Source organism: Heptranchias perlo, chromosome 20, assembly GCF_035084215.1.
Source record: "Heptranchias perlo isolate sHepPer1 chromosome 20, sHepPer1.hap1, whole genome shotgun sequence".
Classification (NCBI taxonomy): Eukaryota; Metazoa; Chordata; class Chondrichthyes; order Hexanchiformes; family Hexanchidae; genus Heptranchias; species Heptranchias perlo.
Window position 1 is genome coordinate 23217537 of NC_090344.1, and position 17591 is coordinate 23235127.

Below are 17591 nucleotides of genomic sequence, written 5' to 3' on the forward strand. Positions count from 1 at the left end.
AACTCTACATTTCATGATTTTCAATTACAATATCACCTCCATCTGTCTTTAAGCGGCCCACATTACTCTAAGCCTCCCTTCTTTCACTTAATATACTGGTAAAAATCTTGACTGTTGTCCTCTTTTTCCCTAACAGGTTTATCTCCTTTTCCCTGTTTGGACCTCTTACGGTTTTTTATTTTCAGCACCAAAATAAACAATACTTTGCTGTAAAGTGCGTCTCAATAGTTCTTCACTTTCAGAGCGAGAATTGTCTAAACCGGTAATTTATTTAATGTAACATAAATAAGTACACATACTCATCCGTATATCAACGCATTGATGGAGACACAAAGATAAACAAAACGAGACATGCAGGCAGCATCGGGATGCACAGGTGAACGGACAAACCAAACAGACAAAGATGAAACTGTCTGAACCCCAAACAGACAGTGACGTATCGCTGATAGATATTAGTGAGAGGAGGTGGGGCTAAGCGATCATGAATGGGCGCTGTGGCTTAGTTGGTTAAAGCATCTGTCTTGTAAACAGGAGATGCTGGGTTCAACTCCCAGCACTGCCTTGCATAACTAATTATTTTTACCTAATTTGTGGAATTAAGCGACAAAATGGCACTTTGGATTTGGTATTTGTTCAGGTTTGAGGAGGAAACTGATCTCAGATTGACTCATCTAAAACGCCCTTTCATTGTACAGTCAGACCTCTCATTGAATGTGTCAGCAACGGGTTAACTTAAAGACACGTTCTCGTTTTTGGGCTCGTTGAGGTCAGGGTATAATTCACGATTTGAGGTTCAAACCCGGAAGTAGTCCTAATTTGGACCGAGACTTGTGATCTTGACCTGCGGTGAAAATCTTTGCAAAGAGGAAAATGAAGTCCGCCGATCACTCCACCTGAATATCCCGACCCCGATGAAATATATCCCAGGCTGTTAACAGCAGCAAGGAAGGAAATAACGGAGGCTCTGGTCATCATTTTCCAATCCTCCCTGGTTACAGGTGATATGCCGAAGGATTGGAGGACTGCTAAAGTTGAACTGTTGTATAAACAGGGAGAAAAGGATAGATCAAGTAATGACAGGCCAGTCAGCCTAACCTCGGTCAGGCTGAAGGTATTCTATTAAATCTACTCTGCACTTCCTCCACGGCCAATACACGGAGGAGAGGACTCTTGACTGACAAGCCTCAGCTCTATCAGGAGAGGGAGACTGATCCACGCTCTCTCTTGCTTCTGGGGTGCACCACTTTTGAAAAAAGAAGGTGAATTTTTCTATATCTTTAAACGCTCTGTCTCACTGCACATGATTTAAAGTGTATTGTGGGACGCTGTGAGTGCCTCTGTACCTGTAAACTCTCTGACTCACTGCACGGATGTTTAATGTGTACTGTAGGATAGTATGTAAGTATCTCTGTATCTTTAAACTCTCTGTCTCTCTGCACAGGTATTGAAAGTGTATTTTAGGATGGCGTGTGTGTCTTTATACCTTTAAACTCTCTGTTTCACTGCACAACATTGACAGTGTATTGAAGGATGGTGTGAATGGGATGAGGGTCTGTGGGGCGAAGTGTAGCCGATTGGGAGCAGCGCCCGTTTGCGGGGTGAGTATTGCACGCTTGATTTTCTCTCTCTCTTCTATCTTTCTTTCTCTCTTTCTTTCTTTCACCTCCCTCTCTCCCATTCTTTCTTTCACTCTCTTTTCATTCCTCTTATTTCGTGCATTTTCTTTCTGCCCCAGCACCTTTGTCTTTATCCTGTTTTTGTTCTCCATGTGTCTCTGCTGGATCATCCACAATTCAGACCTGCCGCTTCTTCCAGCTTTACCTTCCTTCTACGATCATGGTCTATTTCATTGAGACTTTCCTGCGGCCTTGCGGAATCTAACATTCACTTTCACATTCTTCCGGCTTTCAGTTTGCTCTCCATCGACCGCTGTTTCTCGGGGGCACATGTCCCGTTCGCATCAATGTTCATTTGTGCCTTGAAACCAGTCGATACATTTCGATCTGCTCCAGAGACAAGCTCGAAGAAAGCAGGGCTGGCATTCGGTAGGACAGCGCATACTTTTCCGTGAAATTTCCATGGGGTATCTTGTGACACGGGGGATGTTAACTGAAGAACTGCGTTTTGTTTTCATGGTCGTTGGCGCTTTTCCCCGAACAGTTGATGTGCGGGAGAGACGGGCGGCGCTACATAGCTGCGAAAGACGGCTGAAATGTGCATTTTTGGCAATCTGGGCGGTGCAGGAAAGTCGGAAATGTTCCGCTTGATCTTAATAGGTCTGTGGAAATGTCCGATTGAAAAGGAATGAGGAGAAATGAAAAGAGCGGCAATGGTGAAAAAGTGTCGATTGCAGGAGGTTGGCCGTGAGCGAAAGGTCCTTTGAAAGCTCGGCGCGGAGGAGATTTTGTTCCGAAACGGCAGACTTTCAGCGCGTGAGGAAAGTAAAGTGGGAGCTGCGTCCTTGGGTCAAATTGGGTGTTTTCAGGAAAACAGCCACTGTGAAATCACAAAAATGAAAACAGAAAATGCTGAAAACGCTGAGCAGATCAGGCAGCGCCTGTGGAATAAGAACCAGAGGGAACGTTTCAGTTCTATGACCTTCATCATCAGATCTGAAGGGTTTGCCATGTGCGTGAGGAACTTCGCTGTCTCAGATGCTGGCTTCCATCTCTGAATTATGTGGGCTCGAATCTTACTGCTGCCAGAATTTGTGGAGTTTTTAATTTTGGCCGCCTCACCAAAAACCCTTCTTGAATAAGAAGTGCTTTTCCGCATTGCTGGTTGAAACCTGTTTGCACAATTCAGCAAAGTCTGGATTGCCACCCAACTGTTTCTGAGACGGAGGTGTTGGGACTTTAAGGGGTGATCTCGGTGAAGTATCAATCAATGTGCACAATGGCGCCCTGGTGAACCGAGTACCTCTTATAGTCAGTATAATATAAAAAATATGCACCACAATTATGAATTTCTTCTTTGCATCACACTAAGATTTATTATCAGAGAATGTACATGATCAGGTCGATTTACGTCACGCTCCGGTCGCTTTGCATCGCCTCCGACAAATAGAATAGAATCATAGAAAGGTCACAGCACGAAAAGAGGCCATTCGGCACATCGAGTCCGTGCCGGCTCTCTGCAAGTGCAATCCAGATAGACCCACTCCCCCACCCTTTCCCTGTTGCCCTGTATTTTCTTTCGTTTCAAATACTTATCCAGTTCCTTATTGAAGACAATTATTGAATCTGCCCCCACCACCCCCTCGGGCGGTGTATTCCAGTTCCTAAACACTCGCTGTGTCGAAAAGTTTTTCCTCATGTCACCTTTGGTTCTTTTGCCAAACACCTTAAATCTATGTTATCTGGTCCTTGAACCTTCCACCAATAGGAACAGTTTATCTCTTTCTACTCTGTCTGGATCCTTCATCATTTTGAATACCTCTATTAAATCTCCTCGTAACCGTCTCTGTTCCAAGCAGAACAACCCCAGCTTCTCCAATCTATCCATGAAACTTATGCCCCTCATCCCTGGAATCTTTACAGTAAATCTCTTCTGTGGGGATTCGGTATTAACATCGCCGAATCCCCCACCATTAACATACTATTGGTTACCATTAACCAGAAACTTAACTGGACCAGCCACATGAATACTATGGTTACAAAAGCAGTTCAGAGGCTGGATATTCTGCGGCGAGTGAATCACCTTCTAATTTCCAAAAGCCGTTCAACCATCTATAAGGCGCAAGTTGAGTGAGTTGGAATAATCATGTGATGGCCATCGACCTGAAACGTTAACTCTGTTTCTATGTTTAAAGATTCTGCCTGACCTGCTGAGGATATACACATTTACAGTTTTGATTTCAGGTTGGCAACATAGCCAGTATTTTAATTTTGAATAAAGGGGCTTTCGCATATTTTTGCGTGCGACGAGGTGACCGAGAGGTTAAGGCGATGGACTGTTAATCCATTGTGCTATGCACGCGTGGGTTTGAGTCCCATCCTCGTCGTTATTGTGTTTAAGTTTTGTTTCTCTCCTTCAATCCACACAGAAGGTCTGGTCAAAGTCCCATCCTTCTCGAAACGGCAGACAGAGGGTTTTGCATTGTTTGCTGAAATCAGCAACAGTTCCTTCCAGGATGGTGTTGAGATTGTATGGTCGCGAAGTATCAGATTGTACAGTGGTGTCATTGTAAAAAGACTAAATCTTATGTTCAACCTAAGAGAAACGTATGTACCATCATGATGATTTATGTCCGGATCATTCATTGTCTGTGTCTGTTAAAAAGGGATGTGCTGTAAGTCCCGGATCATTCATTGTCTGTGTCTGTTAAAAAGGGATGTGCTGTAAGTCCCGGATCATTCCGTGTCTGTGTCCGTTAAAAAGGGACGTCCTGTAAGTTCCGGATTATTCCGTGTCTGTGTCTGTTTAAAAGGGATGTGCAAAAAGCCCCGGATCATTCTGTGTGCGTTTTACCCGATTTTCTTGATACCTTTTACCTTCTGAACTGAAATGACGATCCTCTCTCGAGAAGAAGGTTCACCGCCTGCTTCGGGCAACTGGTTGGAAAAGTAACAAAAGCTGATGAGGCCAAGTTCATTCTGCTGGACTTCCATTCCAATCTCCGCACTCTATCCCCCATTCAGACCCACCCCCGCCTGGACATTATAAGCTGCGATATTCATAAGGGAATGGAGAAGCCGAATATCACGGTTATAATTTTCTTGGTTGCTCAACGCTGAACAGCATCAATTGCAATGATTCAGAAGGTAATCATCGAATCATAGAATCTTACAGCACAGAAGGAGGCTATTTGGCCGTCGTGCCAGTGTCGGCTTTTTCGAAGACCTGTCCAAATTAGACCCACACCACAGATTTTTCCCAATAATGCTGCAAATTAGTCCTCTTCAATTATGTCCATTTGCCTTTTGAATGATCCCATGGAATCTGCTTCCACCACCCTTTCAGGAAGTGCGTTCCAGATCTTATCAACCTTCTGTGTGAAAAAAATTCTCCTCAATTCCCCTCTCGTTCTTTTCCCAATTATTTTAAATCTGTGATCTCTGGTTACCGACCCACTTGCCAGACGGAAACAGTTTCTCCCTACTTGCTCTTTCAAAACCCCTCATTATTTTGAATATCTCTATTAGGTCTCCCGTTAACCATCTCTGCTGTAAGGAGAACAATCCCAGCTTCTCCAATCTCTCCATATAACCGAAGTCCCTCATCACTGGTATCATCCAGGTCAACCTGCTCTGAATCCTCTTCAAATCCTTTTTATCCTAAAGTGTAGTGCCCAGACCTGTACAATATACTTCAGCTGAGGCCTAACCACTGATTTGTAAGGATTAGTATGATTTCCTTTTTTATATTCAATGCCCCTATTTACAAAGCCAAGTATCCCATACGCTTTCTTAACCGCCTTATCAACTTGCCCTGTTTTATGAATATGAACTCCCAGGTCCCTCTGCTCTTGGAACCCCCCATAAATTGTTCCATTTAGATTATACTGCCTCTCCATGTTCTTCTTCCAAAAGTGCATCACTTCACATTGATAGGCGTTAAATCTGTCACGTGACTGACCGTTTCACCAGTCTGTCTGTGTCCTCCTGAAGTCTGCTATTATCTTCGTCACTATTTACTCCGTTGCCAAGTTTTGTATCATCCGCAAACTTTGAAATTGTACTCCCTATTCCCACATCCAAGTCATTTAAATATAACATGAAAAGCAATAGTCCTGATGCCGACCCCTGGGAGATTCCACTGCATATTTCTCCCCAGTCAGAAAAACATCCGTTCACGACTAACCTCTGCCTCCTATCCCTCAGCCAATTACTTGCCCACGTTACCACCGACCCTTTAATCCCACGTGCTTCTAGTTTTCGAATATGTCTGTGATGTATTAATTTCTAAAATGTGTCCTGAAAATAACTGTAACCCAGTAATTTTATTGTTAAACAATGAGAATACAGATATTAAGACCGAGTGATCGATCGGGTTCATTCCCATTACCCGAAGGTGATGGGACCCGAGGAGGGGAAATCCCATCTCGGTTTATATTTTCCGCAAACGGAGACGGAAAATAGCAAAACTCATTCCGTCGAAATCCAACAATTGGACGAAGATCCGACAAGCCTTTTCCCATCCGGGGTTTCCAGACCTGGCCGTTGAAGGAAGCTTGATAAGTCCATTAGGGAGCAACACCGAAAGTGAAGAAACGCAGAGATAGAGAGATACATGAAAAGAAAAATAGTATAAATCTCCAATTGTGTGATTGAACAGAATTTAAGCTGCAGCTTAAAGGAAATTCTTCGCATGTCGTGAAATCTTAGAGGTGTATGTAAGGCTGGATTATAACTTTATTTCTGAGAGAAGTAAACACTGCCTGTTAACTACAGCTCTTATTGATTTAACCATTTTACAGTGGCGGTGTGAAGTGATTTCGAATCTCAGTGAATTTCAAGACCATGCTTGACCCACTCGTTTGGTCACCCACAGGCAGCACGCGGTTGGAGACTGCGCAGGCTTATCACAGGAACTCTGCCAGACTGCATGTTCCAGACTTGTATCCAACGCGACACGTGCAGCCTGCAGCCGTGTTTGCATTGGTGGTTCAGGGTCGAACCCTTGCCTGCCGACGGCGAATCCAGGGGTTTGGTTCCAGGCCAATGCAGCTTCCTTTATCTTTTGCATCTGTACCCATGAGATCGCCTGAATTGGGATAAATTCATGTGCCGGCTTCAATCTGTACAACTTCTTGAAAGATTATCTTCATTTCGTCGACGTGTCTTTCGTGGACAAACCCTCTGCATTCTGTCCTCTGGTGTTCAAACATGCTCTGCTGGAGATAAGTCAAACCTGCCTTTTGCATCGCTGATAAGATGTGAGAAGCCAATTGGTCATTTTTGAGCAAAAACGGGGACACATCAGGGGTCATCCGGGATTTGAGCCAGTAAAACTCCCTGAGCGAGAATCAGATCCAAAGATCAACTGGCAACAGAGCCGTGCAGCCAGTGTAAAATTTCGCTGCCACGCAGCCGATCCGCCATCCTTTCAGAACACCATGGCCATCGAATCTCGCTTTCTTGTACGATATACCGTGTGGAGTAATTTCAGGTTCTACACTAATTATTTCAAATCAACAATATTAGTCTCTCTTTATCAAAATCGTTTTGAATCTACGACTTTTATTATCAAGTAACACTTTACAGAATGAATTGCTCTGAAACGACATTGTCGTCTGTCTCGGCATCGTCATAGTTTACACTCTACGATAAGTTTACTTTACTCAAATTGCTGCTTTCATGCACTATGAGAGCGAACAGCCATGAATGTGGATACATTAGCTATGAATTCATCAGCTGGGTTGCACCTTTCCTTTTCCTACTGTCTCAGTCTTTTTTTTTCTTTACCCTTCTCTGCTATTGTTGCCGGTAAGATCAGCCATCGCCGATCAAGGAAGCCTGAGAAGTCCATCGGGGACAACACAGAGAGACAAGAGACAGAGACAGGGAGAGAAAGAGAGATGCATGCAAAGAAAATAAAGAGTATAAATGTCAGGTTTTGCAAACTACCAGAATTTAAGTTACAGACTGGGAGAGATTCCTTCTCTGGTCTTGAAATCTTGCAAGAGAAGATCTGACACTAATTAAAAGCACCCGCCACGCTGGAGAATCTCTCATTCTTGGAGGGAGATAAATGCGGTCAATTAACTCCAATTAATCTATTTCAGCACTGAAGTGATCTTTAAACAGTAGCTCTGCGAGCAGAATTCAAACCTGGGCAGGAAAACCTCAATTGAATTTTGAGTCGAACGCTTTAAACACTCGGCCACCGCAGCTGTAAACGGCATGTTCATTCAGATCGGATTCCAAATGGACGCGATTACAAACGCGCGCGAATTGATGATGCTCGGAGTCGAATTCTTACCTGTTACGCTGGAGACCTTAGTTCGATTCCCAATACAATGCAGGATCATTTTGTAACGCTGAGGAGCAAAAGTATACGATTTGGCCCCTCGAGCCTTATGCGCAATTCAGTTCGATCCTGGTTGACATGTAACCTAACTGCATATTATCGCCTTAGCCCCATGTCCCTTAACGCCTTTGGTGAACAAAAATCTATCAATTTCAGTTTTAAAATTAACAATTGAGCTCGCATCAACTGCCGTTTGTGGCGGAAATCTTTTTTTTCTATTTACCCCATCAGTTCCCCTTAATATTTTGAAATCTTCGATCAAATCAGCACTTAATCTACTGAATTCGAGGCAAACCCGAGTTTATGTAATCTCTCCGCGTAATTTCAACTGTGGAGTCCAGGTAACATTCTAGTAAATCGACGCTGCACTCCCTTCATAGCCAATATATCCTTCCTAAGGTGCGTTGCCCAGAACCGAAGGCAATACTCCAGGTGTGGTCCAACCAGAGCTTTGTATAACTGTATCATAATGCCTATCCCCTTGTATTATAGTCCTCTGGATATAAAGACCAACATTCCATTAACCTTTTTGATTATTTTTTGGACCTGTCCATGACATTTTAATGATGTATGTTCATGGACCCCAAAGTCTTTTTGGACCTCCACTGTTTCGAGCTTTTCACCATTGAGAAAGTACTCTGATTTATCCTTTTAGGTCCAAAGTGGATGACCTCACACTTGACGAAATTCATATCGATTTGCCACAATTTTGCACATTCATTTATTATATTAATGCCTCTCTGTAATTTTATGCTTTCATCTGCACTGCTTACAATGCTGCCCATCTTGGTGTCATCGGCAAACTTGGATATGTGGCTTTCTATCCCGTCATCTAATATCCGCCTGAATTGGGAAAAATCCAAATTCAGTATCAATCTCCTCATCTTCTTGAGACATTTTATTTGCTTCATGTGTATTGGGTCGACGAAACTTCGGAATTCAGTCCACTGGAGCTCAAACATCCTCTGGATATAATTCAGTTCTCCCAACAGCAAAACTGAAAAGTTGTGAGAAGACAATTGGTGACTTTTCACTAAAAGGAAAAACACATCAGGGCTCGTCCGGGATTTGAACCCGGGACCTCTCGCATATCACCCTATGAAACTCCCTAAGCGAGAATCATAACCCTAGACCAACGAGCCGCTGTTAATCTAGTTGTGCAGCCAGTGTAAAAGTTGGTTGCGTCTCACAGCCGATCGACCATCCTTTCAGACCACTTCGATCCATTCAATCTCGTTTTCTGTTCGGGTGGACAGCAATATCAAGTTGTGCACCAACTATTTCCATTCACCAATATTAGTCTCTACCAAATTGCTTTCGAGTGCACGACTTGAGTTATCAAGTAAGACGTTTCAGAATTAGTTGCTCTTCAAATACATTGCTTGTGAGGATACTCAGAGTCGTGTCGATTTATGGCACGCTCTGTTCCCTTTGCATTGCAACCAACACATAGAATTGAATCATAGAAAGCTTACAGCACGGAAAGAGGCCATTCGCGCCATCGAGTCCGTGCGAGATCTCTGCAAGAGCAATCCAGCTAGAACCACTCCCCTGCCTTTCCCCGAAGCCCTGCATTTTTTTCCCTTTCAAGTACTTATCCAGCTCCCCTTTGAAGGCCATGATTGAATCTGCCTCCATCACACCCTCGGGCAGTGCATTGAGATCCGAACCTCTCGCTGTGTAAAAAAGTTTTTCCTCATGTCACCTTTGGTTATTTTGCCAATCACTTCAAATCTCTGTCCTCTGGTTCTTGACCCTTCCGCCAATGGGAACAGTTTCTCTCCATCTTCCATGCCTCGATCCTACATGATTTTGAATACCTCTATCAAATCTCCACAAAACCGTCTCTGTTCCAAGGAGAACAACCTCAGATTCTCCGGTCTATCCACGTAAGTAAAGTCCCTTATCCCTGGAATTATGACAGTATTTTTTTCTGCACCCCCTCGAAGGCCTTCACATCTTTCCTGAAGTGCGGTGTCCCGAACCCCACACAAAATTTCAGTTGTGTTCGAACCAGTGTTTTATAAAGTTTCATCCTGATTTCTATACTTTTGTACTCTATACATCTATTTATAAAGCCCAGGATCCCGTATGCTTTTTAACCGCTTTCTCAACCTGCCCTGCCACATTCAACGATTTGTACACATAAACCCCTCTTTGTTCCTCTACCGCTTTTACATTTGTGTCCTGGAGTTTATTTTGCCTCTCCTCGTTTTTCCGACCGAAATGTATCACTTCGCATTTTTTTTGCGTTAAATTTCATCTGCCCCGTCTCCGCCCAAGCCACCAGCCTGTCAATATCCTTTGAAGTCCATCACTATCCTTATCATTGTTTACTACTCTTCAAAGTTTTGTTTCATCTGCAAATTTTGAAATTGTGCTCTGTGCACTCAAGTCCAAGCCATTAATATGTATCAAGAAAAGCACTGGTCCCAGCACTGATCCCTGGGGAACACCACTGTACAACTCACTCCAGTTCGAAAAACAACCGTTCACCAGTCATCTCTGTTTCCTGCTGTTCGTCAATTCTGCATTTATGTTGTTTCTGCCCCGTTTATTCCATGGGCCGCAATCTTGATGAGAAGCCCACCATGCGGCACTTTAGCAAACACCTTTTGAAAGTCCTTACACACCACATCAACTAAAGTGCCCTCATCTAACCTCTCTGTTACCTCATCAAAAAACTCTTACAGGTCAGTTAACCACGATTTGCCTTTAACAAATCCGTGCTGCCTTTCCCTAATCAATCCACCCTCGTCCAAGTGACTGTTAATTCTGTCCCGGGTTATGGTTTCTAAACGTTTCCCCACCACTGAGGTGAAACTGACTGGCCTATAATTGCTGGGTTTAATCGTACACCCTTTTTTTGGACAAGGGTGTAACCTTTGCAATTTTCCAGTCCTCTGGCACCACACACATATCTAAGGATGTTGGTAGATTATGGTCAGTCCCTCCGCAATTTCCACCCTTACTTCCCTCAGCAACCAAGCATGCATCCCATCCGGACGTGGTGGCTTATCTACTTTAAGTACAGCCAGCCGTTCAAGTGCCTCTTCTTTATCAATTTTTAGACCATCCAGTATCTCAACGATAACTTCCTTTGCTGAGAATCTGTCTTCTTGGTAAAGACAGATGCAAAGTACTCATTTGGTACCAAGGCCATCCCCTCTGCCTCCATGAGTAGATCTCCTTTATCGTGCCGAATCGGCCTCACCCCTCCTCTGACTACCCGCTTCCAGTTTGCATGCCTGTCGAAGTCTTTTGGATTCCCTTTTATGTTGGCCGTCAGTCTATAGTCATATTTCTCGTTGCCTCTCATTCCCTTTTTCACTTCCCCCCTGAACTCCCAAAATTCTGCCTGGTGAATTAACGCATAAAAAAGTCAGCATTTCTTTCAGCCGGAAACAGAAAGTTACTGGTTGATTAATGGCGATTTGAACAAGTATTCGTCTTTTTTACAGAGTTGAATGAGTTTTGCGAAATTAATACAGTGAACTAATACAGTAAAGTTGAATTCCTGATCGGGAACCGCCTCAGACAGCGCATTACTGCCCATCCCTGGGAAACAAGATACGATCGAAACTTTGACAACACATCTCAGGTCCCCCTACAAAGTCACAGCTTGCCAGCTGTTCCGAAATTTGGAGCCTGGACAGGGAGTTAAACGCTGGACCTTCAGCTCACTGCCCACTTTAAAAGTCTGACACTCTACTGACTGAGCGACCCAGGGTCGATACTGCATAAGCTCCCATCGTACATATTCATGGGAGATATCTGAATTATCCCTGCAGCCGTCGAACGAGGGCGAGGTCCGTTTGATAAAATTCTCAGCAACGTGTTGAGGAGAATCCTTGTTCCTGTTGAACAAAATGTAAGAAACATGGACAGTGAACTCGTGAGTTTACAATGCTTCTTGTTTGTGTCAAATCTCTTGTCATTCGTTAGCAGCAATTAAAATAACACTTTACCCACCGGCTCAAAAGCTGAACTTGTCCCACACGGGAGTTGGAAAAGGCCTCTCGACCTTTCAGCGCATTAACATCTGTGAGCTGAATAATTTCTCCCGTTACCCAGTGAAACCAGGCAGCATATTTCTCTTCCAAATTTTCCCAACACGAAACTTCCAACCGATGAATATCGGCTTAAAGAAAAGAAGAATTGTTTGTTTGGTTCTTTAGATTTAAAGATCTCGTCCCGGCCCCTTTGCCATATGAGCTGCCGCTAAAAGCCCCCTCTCCCGCTATGAACAACTAAAGTGGCACCTGCTGTTGCAAGACGGTAGGCCAGAGGAACCCAAATGCCCACATGGGAAAACAAAGAAGTCGATTGTTGACCTCCATACTTTTGTCCCACAAGAGCGTATTGTAAAAACGACTGGTTGTTAACAAGATGCGTTATGGAAGATACCATTTGTACCTTGAACTCCGATCAAAATGTTCGGAGTAAAAGGTTTGATTGTTTTAGAAGACGCTCGAACTCACAACCTGATCATTTCTGGAGCCCATACTGCTATAAATAAGTAACGCACGCTTAACAATTGTGCAACACGAGAACAGCGAACAACCGACAGCATCAGCGCTCCTGCCAAACAGCTTTATTTTCGGTCTCTCAATTATCACTTCGAGATCTTTCTCAAAAAGAAGCTTCCAATCAAGATGCGCTTCGTTAAATATCAATTCCGAAATCAAGAGAGTTTAGATCAATCATGACTAAAGTATGTACAATTTCTTCACCTGTTCCTTTTTATCCCCTGGGATGGAAACCATCAGGTCCTGGAGATTTGTCTATCTTTCGCCTCCTCTTTTTCTCCATTGCCATCATTTTACTTGTACTGAATCCCCTTGATTTATTAACAGTTTTCATCGTGTCTCTGGTATGTTAGCCTCATCCATTTCTGTGACGACCGATGCAAAGCAAAAATTTGGCAACTCTGCCATTTCCTGATTTTCAATTACAATATCACCTCCAGCCCACATTACTCTCAGCCGCCGTTCTTTAAGAACATAAGAACATAAGAACATAAGAAATTGGAGCAGGAGTAGGCCAATCGGCCCCTCGAGCCTGCTCCGCCATTCAATAAGATCATGGCTGATCTGATCCCAACCACAAATCTAACGAACACAAGCAGTAGGAGCAGGACCCGGCCACACAGCCCCTGGGCCCTCTCCGCCACCCACAGGGCATTGACCGATCCGAACTCAGCTTCATGTCCAATTTCCTGCCCGCTCCACATAACCCCTACTTCCCTTTACTTCTGGAAAACTGTCTCTTTCTGTTATAAATTTATCTAATGATGTAGCTTCCACAGCTTACTGGGGCAGTAAATTCCACAGACCTACCACCCTCTGAGTGAAGAAGTTTCTCCTCATCTCAGTTTTGAAAGAGCAGCCCCTTATTCTAAGATTATGCCCCCTAGTTCTAGTTTCACCCATCTTTGGGAACATCCTTACTGCATCCACCCGATCAAGCCCCTTCACAATCTTATATGTTTCAATAAGATCGCCTCTCATTCTTCTGAACTCCAATGAGTAGAGTTCCAATCGACTCAACCTCTCCTCATATGTCCGCCCCCTCATCCCCGGGATTAACCGAGTGAACCTTCTTTGTACTGCCTCGAGAGCAAGTATGTCTTTTCTTAAGTATGGAGACCAAAACTGTATGCAGTATTCCAGGTGCGGTCTCACCAATACCCTATATAACTGCAGCAATACCTCCCTGTTTTTACATTCTATCCCACTAGCAATAAAAGCCAACATTCCGTTGGCTTTCTTGATCACCTGCTGCACCTGCATACCAACTTTTTGATTTTCTTGCACTTGGACCCCCAGATCCCTTTGTACTGCAGTACTTTCCAGTCTCTCACCATTAAGAAAATAACTTGCTCTCTGATTTTTCCTGCCAAAGTGCATAACCTCACATTTTCCAATATTATATTGCATCTGCCAAATCTCCGCCCACTCACCCAGCCTGTCTATATCCCCCTGCATGTTTTTTATCTGCTCCTCACTCTCTACTTTCCCTCCCATCTTTGTATCATCTGCAAATTTTGATATGTTGCACTCGGTCCCCTCCTCCAAATCGTTAATATAGATTGTAAAGAGTTGGGGACCCAGCACCGACCCCTGTGGAACACCACTGGTTACCGGTTGCCAGTCCGAAAATGAACCATTTGTCCCAACTCTCTGCTTCCTGTTCGATAACCAATCCTCCACCCATGCCAGAATGTTACCCCCAATCCCGTGATTTTTTATCTTAAGTTATAATCTTTTATGTGGCACCTTGTCGAATGCCTTCTGGAAGTCTAAATACACTATGGCCACTGGTTCCCCTTTATCCACCCTGTACGTTATATCCTCAAAGAACTCAAGCAAATTTGTCAGACATGACTTCCCCTTCATAAAGCCATGCTGACTTTGTCCTATTAAATTATGCTTATCTAAATGTTCCGTTACTGTCTCCTTAATAATAGACTCCAAAATTTTAACCACCACAGATGTTAAGCTAACTGGCCTATAATTTCCAGCCTTCTGCCTACTACCCTTTTTAAATAACAGTGTTACATTAGCAGTTTTCCAATCTGCCGGGACCTCTCCTGAGTCGAGGGAAATTTGGAAAACTATCACCAAAGCATCCACAATCCCTACTGCCACTTCCCTCAAGACCCTAGGATGGAAGCCATCAGGTCCAGGGGATTTATCTGCTTTGAGTTCCATTATTTTACTGAGTACCATCTCCTGAGTGATTTTAATCGTATTTAGCTCCTCCCCCCGTAGAGTCCCCTGTTTGTCCAGTGTTGGGATATTCTTGGTGTCCTCTACTGTAAAGACTGAAACAAAATAATTGTTCACCATTTTTGCCATCTCCATGTTTCCCACCATTAATTTCCCGGTCTCATCCTCTAAGGGACCTACGTTTGCCTTAGCCACCCTTTTTCTTTTTATATAACTATAGAAACTCTTGCTATCTGTTTTTATATTTTTTGCTAATTTCTTTTCATAATCTAACTTCCCTTTCTTAATCAATCCTTTAGTTAATTTTTTGCTGTCTTTTGAAGAATTCCCAATCTTCTATCCTCCCACTAAGTTTGGCTACCTTATATGTCCTTGTTTTTAATATACTCGTAAAAACCTTGAGAGTTGTCCTCATTTTCCCTCATAAGTTTTTCTCCTTTTCCCTTTTTGCTCCTCTCACGATTTTTTAGTTTCAGCACCACAATAAACAACACTCCGCTGTAAAGTTCGGCTCAATAGTTCTCCAATGTCAGAGCGAGAATTGTCTGAAGCCCTAATTTATTTAATGTCACAAATACAGTCACACATAATCATCCATGTATCAACTCACTGAAGGATACACAAAGATAAACTCAGCGAGAAATGCAGTCAGTGCCGGGATGCACAGGTGAACGGACAAGCGAAATAGACAGAGACAAAACGGCCTGAACCCCCAACAGTGAAGTGTCGCTGGTAGATATTAGTGAGGAGGTGGGGGAAACATGTCATCAATTGGTGCTGTGGCTTAGTTGGTTAAAGCATCTGTCTAGTAAACAGGAGATTCTGGGTTCAACTCCCAGCAGCGCCTTGTGCAGCTCATTATTTTACCTAATTTATGGAATAAAGCGACAAAATAACAATGTGGTGTTCGTATTTATTCAGGTTTCAGGAGGAAACGGATAACAGAGTGACTGTTCAAAAACGTCCTTTCATTCCACAGACAGACCTCTCAGAGAATGTGTCTGTAACACGTTAATTTAAGGACACGTTCTTGTTTCTGGGCTCGTTGGCATCGGGGTATAATTCACGATTTGAGGTTCAAAGCCGGAAGTAGTCCGAATTTGGACCAAGACTTGTGATCTTGACCTGCGGGACAAACGTTTGCAAAGAGGAAAAAGAAGTCCTCAAATCGCTCGACCTGAATCTCCAGGCCCAGATGAAATATATCCCAGGTTGTTAACTGAAGCAAGGAAGGAAATAGCGGAGGCTCAAACCATCATTTTCCAATCCACCCTGGTAAAAGGTGTCGTGCAGGAGGATTTGAGGATTGCTCACGTTGTACCATTGTTGAAAAAGGGAGAAAGGGATCGATCGAGTTAATACAGGCCAGTCGGCCTCAACTCGAGCTGAAGTATGAATCGTCATTTAGAAAGGCACGGATTAATCAAGGACAGTCAGCGTGGATTTGTTAAGGGATGGTCGTTTGAATTGAATTATTTGAGGAGGTATCAAGGAGGATCGATGAGGGTATCGCGATTGATGTAGTCAACATGGATTTTAACGAGGCTTTTGAAAAAGTCCTACAGGGCAGATTTGTCAAAAATGTAAAAGCCCATTGGATCCAAAGGACATTGGCAAGTTGAATCCAAAATTGGCTGAGTAGCAGGAAGCAAGCGGTTGTGGTCGACGGGTGCTTTTGTGACTGGAAGGCTGTTTCGAGTGGGGTTCCATGCGGCTTCGTACGAGGTCCCTGCTTTTCATGGTACAGATCATTGATCCAGATTAAATGTAGGGGGCATGATGAAGAAATTTGCAGATGATACAAAAATTGTTCCTGTGGTTGAGAGTGAGGAGGAAAGCTGTCGACTGCAGGAAAATATCCATCGAGCAGAAAGGTGGAAAGAAAAGTGGCAAATGCAATTCAATCTGAAGAAGTGTGAGGTAATGCATTTAGTGGGGGGGGGGGGGCAAAAAGGCAAGGGAGTGTATAATAAATATTGCAATTAATTTGCCATTTACACGCCCATTCTGCAAATTTACTGATGTCTTCCTTTATGATTCGCATTTTTCTTTGTATTAACGACAGCTCGCAATTAGGTGTCCTCCCTAAATTTTGAAATTGTACTTCCGATTCCCGTGTCCAAATCTTGAATATAAATTTTGAACAAAAGTGATCCCAGCACCGATAAATTGTGAACAACAGTGGTCCCACCACTGATAAAGTGTTAATAACAGTGGCCCCATCACTGATATATTGTGAACAACAGATGTGCCAGCATCGATAAATTGTGAACAACCGTGGTCCCAGCACCGATAAATTGTGAACAACTGTCGTCCCAGGAATTTTGATCTTAAACTGCAGTTGAAACTTTTGCACAAAAGAAAATAACGTCCCCAAATCGTCCCACGTGAATCTCAAATGCTTTGGGAAGAAGTTCAATAGAAACAATCAGGACTTTAAAGGCACCTCAACGACCTGAACTTTCATTGAATGAATTGTGTTCGCCATTGCATTCGACCATGAAATCGCTCTTGACTTTCATCTCATTGAAGCAGAGTGTGGCCGCTTTGCATCTGTGAGCATGTCGGTGGCGTGTTTACATTTGATATTGATCGCTTCCAATTTGTAAAATTTCATCAATCGTCAGGAAAAAGAAACCAAGAATCGAATTGTCCCTCTAAGTGATGAACTGAAGGGATTGGTGATCCAAGCAGATCTGGAAAATGCGTGGTGCAATCGGTCAGGAGTTCCAAATCCACCCTCCAGCCACTCGGCAATTATATTGAATGAACTTTACTCTGGCCCAGTGTCGCCGCACTGAAATCGAGTATTTCTCCGGCATGTTTTTCTTCATAGTTGCTGGTTTAAGAGTGAAGACTGGCTGGTTGGATTTTCACTCCTACAAGCTT

The 17591-nt window shown here is 43.4% G+C and overlaps 4 non-coding genes across 4 annotated transcripts; 3 read left to right on the forward strand and 1 right to left on the reverse strand.

The window, feature by feature from the left end:
- Positions 1 to 488: 488 nt before the first annotated feature.
- On the forward strand, positions 489 to 562 carry trnat-ugu (transfer RNA threonine (anticodon UGU)). Its single transcript has one exon. It is a non-coding gene; the product is annotated as a tRNA-Thr (tRNA).
- A 3359-nt stretch (positions 563 to 3921) lies between these two features.
- trnan-guu (transfer RNA asparagine (anticodon GUU)) lies at positions 3922 to 4003 on the forward strand. Its single transcript has one exon. It is a non-coding gene; the product is annotated as a tRNA-Asn (tRNA).
- Positions 4004 to 9024: 5021 nt separating this feature from the next.
- Positions 9025 to 9113, reverse strand: trnap-agg (transfer RNA proline (anticodon AGG)). Its single transcript is given in 2 exon segments — positions 9025 to 9060; positions 9078 to 9113. It is a non-coding gene; the product is annotated as a tRNA-Pro (tRNA).
- A 6362-nt stretch (positions 9114 to 15475) lies between these two features.
- Positions 15476 to 15549, forward strand: trnat-agu (transfer RNA threonine (anticodon AGU)). The gene has a single exon. It is a non-coding gene; the product is annotated as a tRNA-Thr (tRNA).
- Positions 15550 to 17591: the final 2042 nt, after the last annotated feature.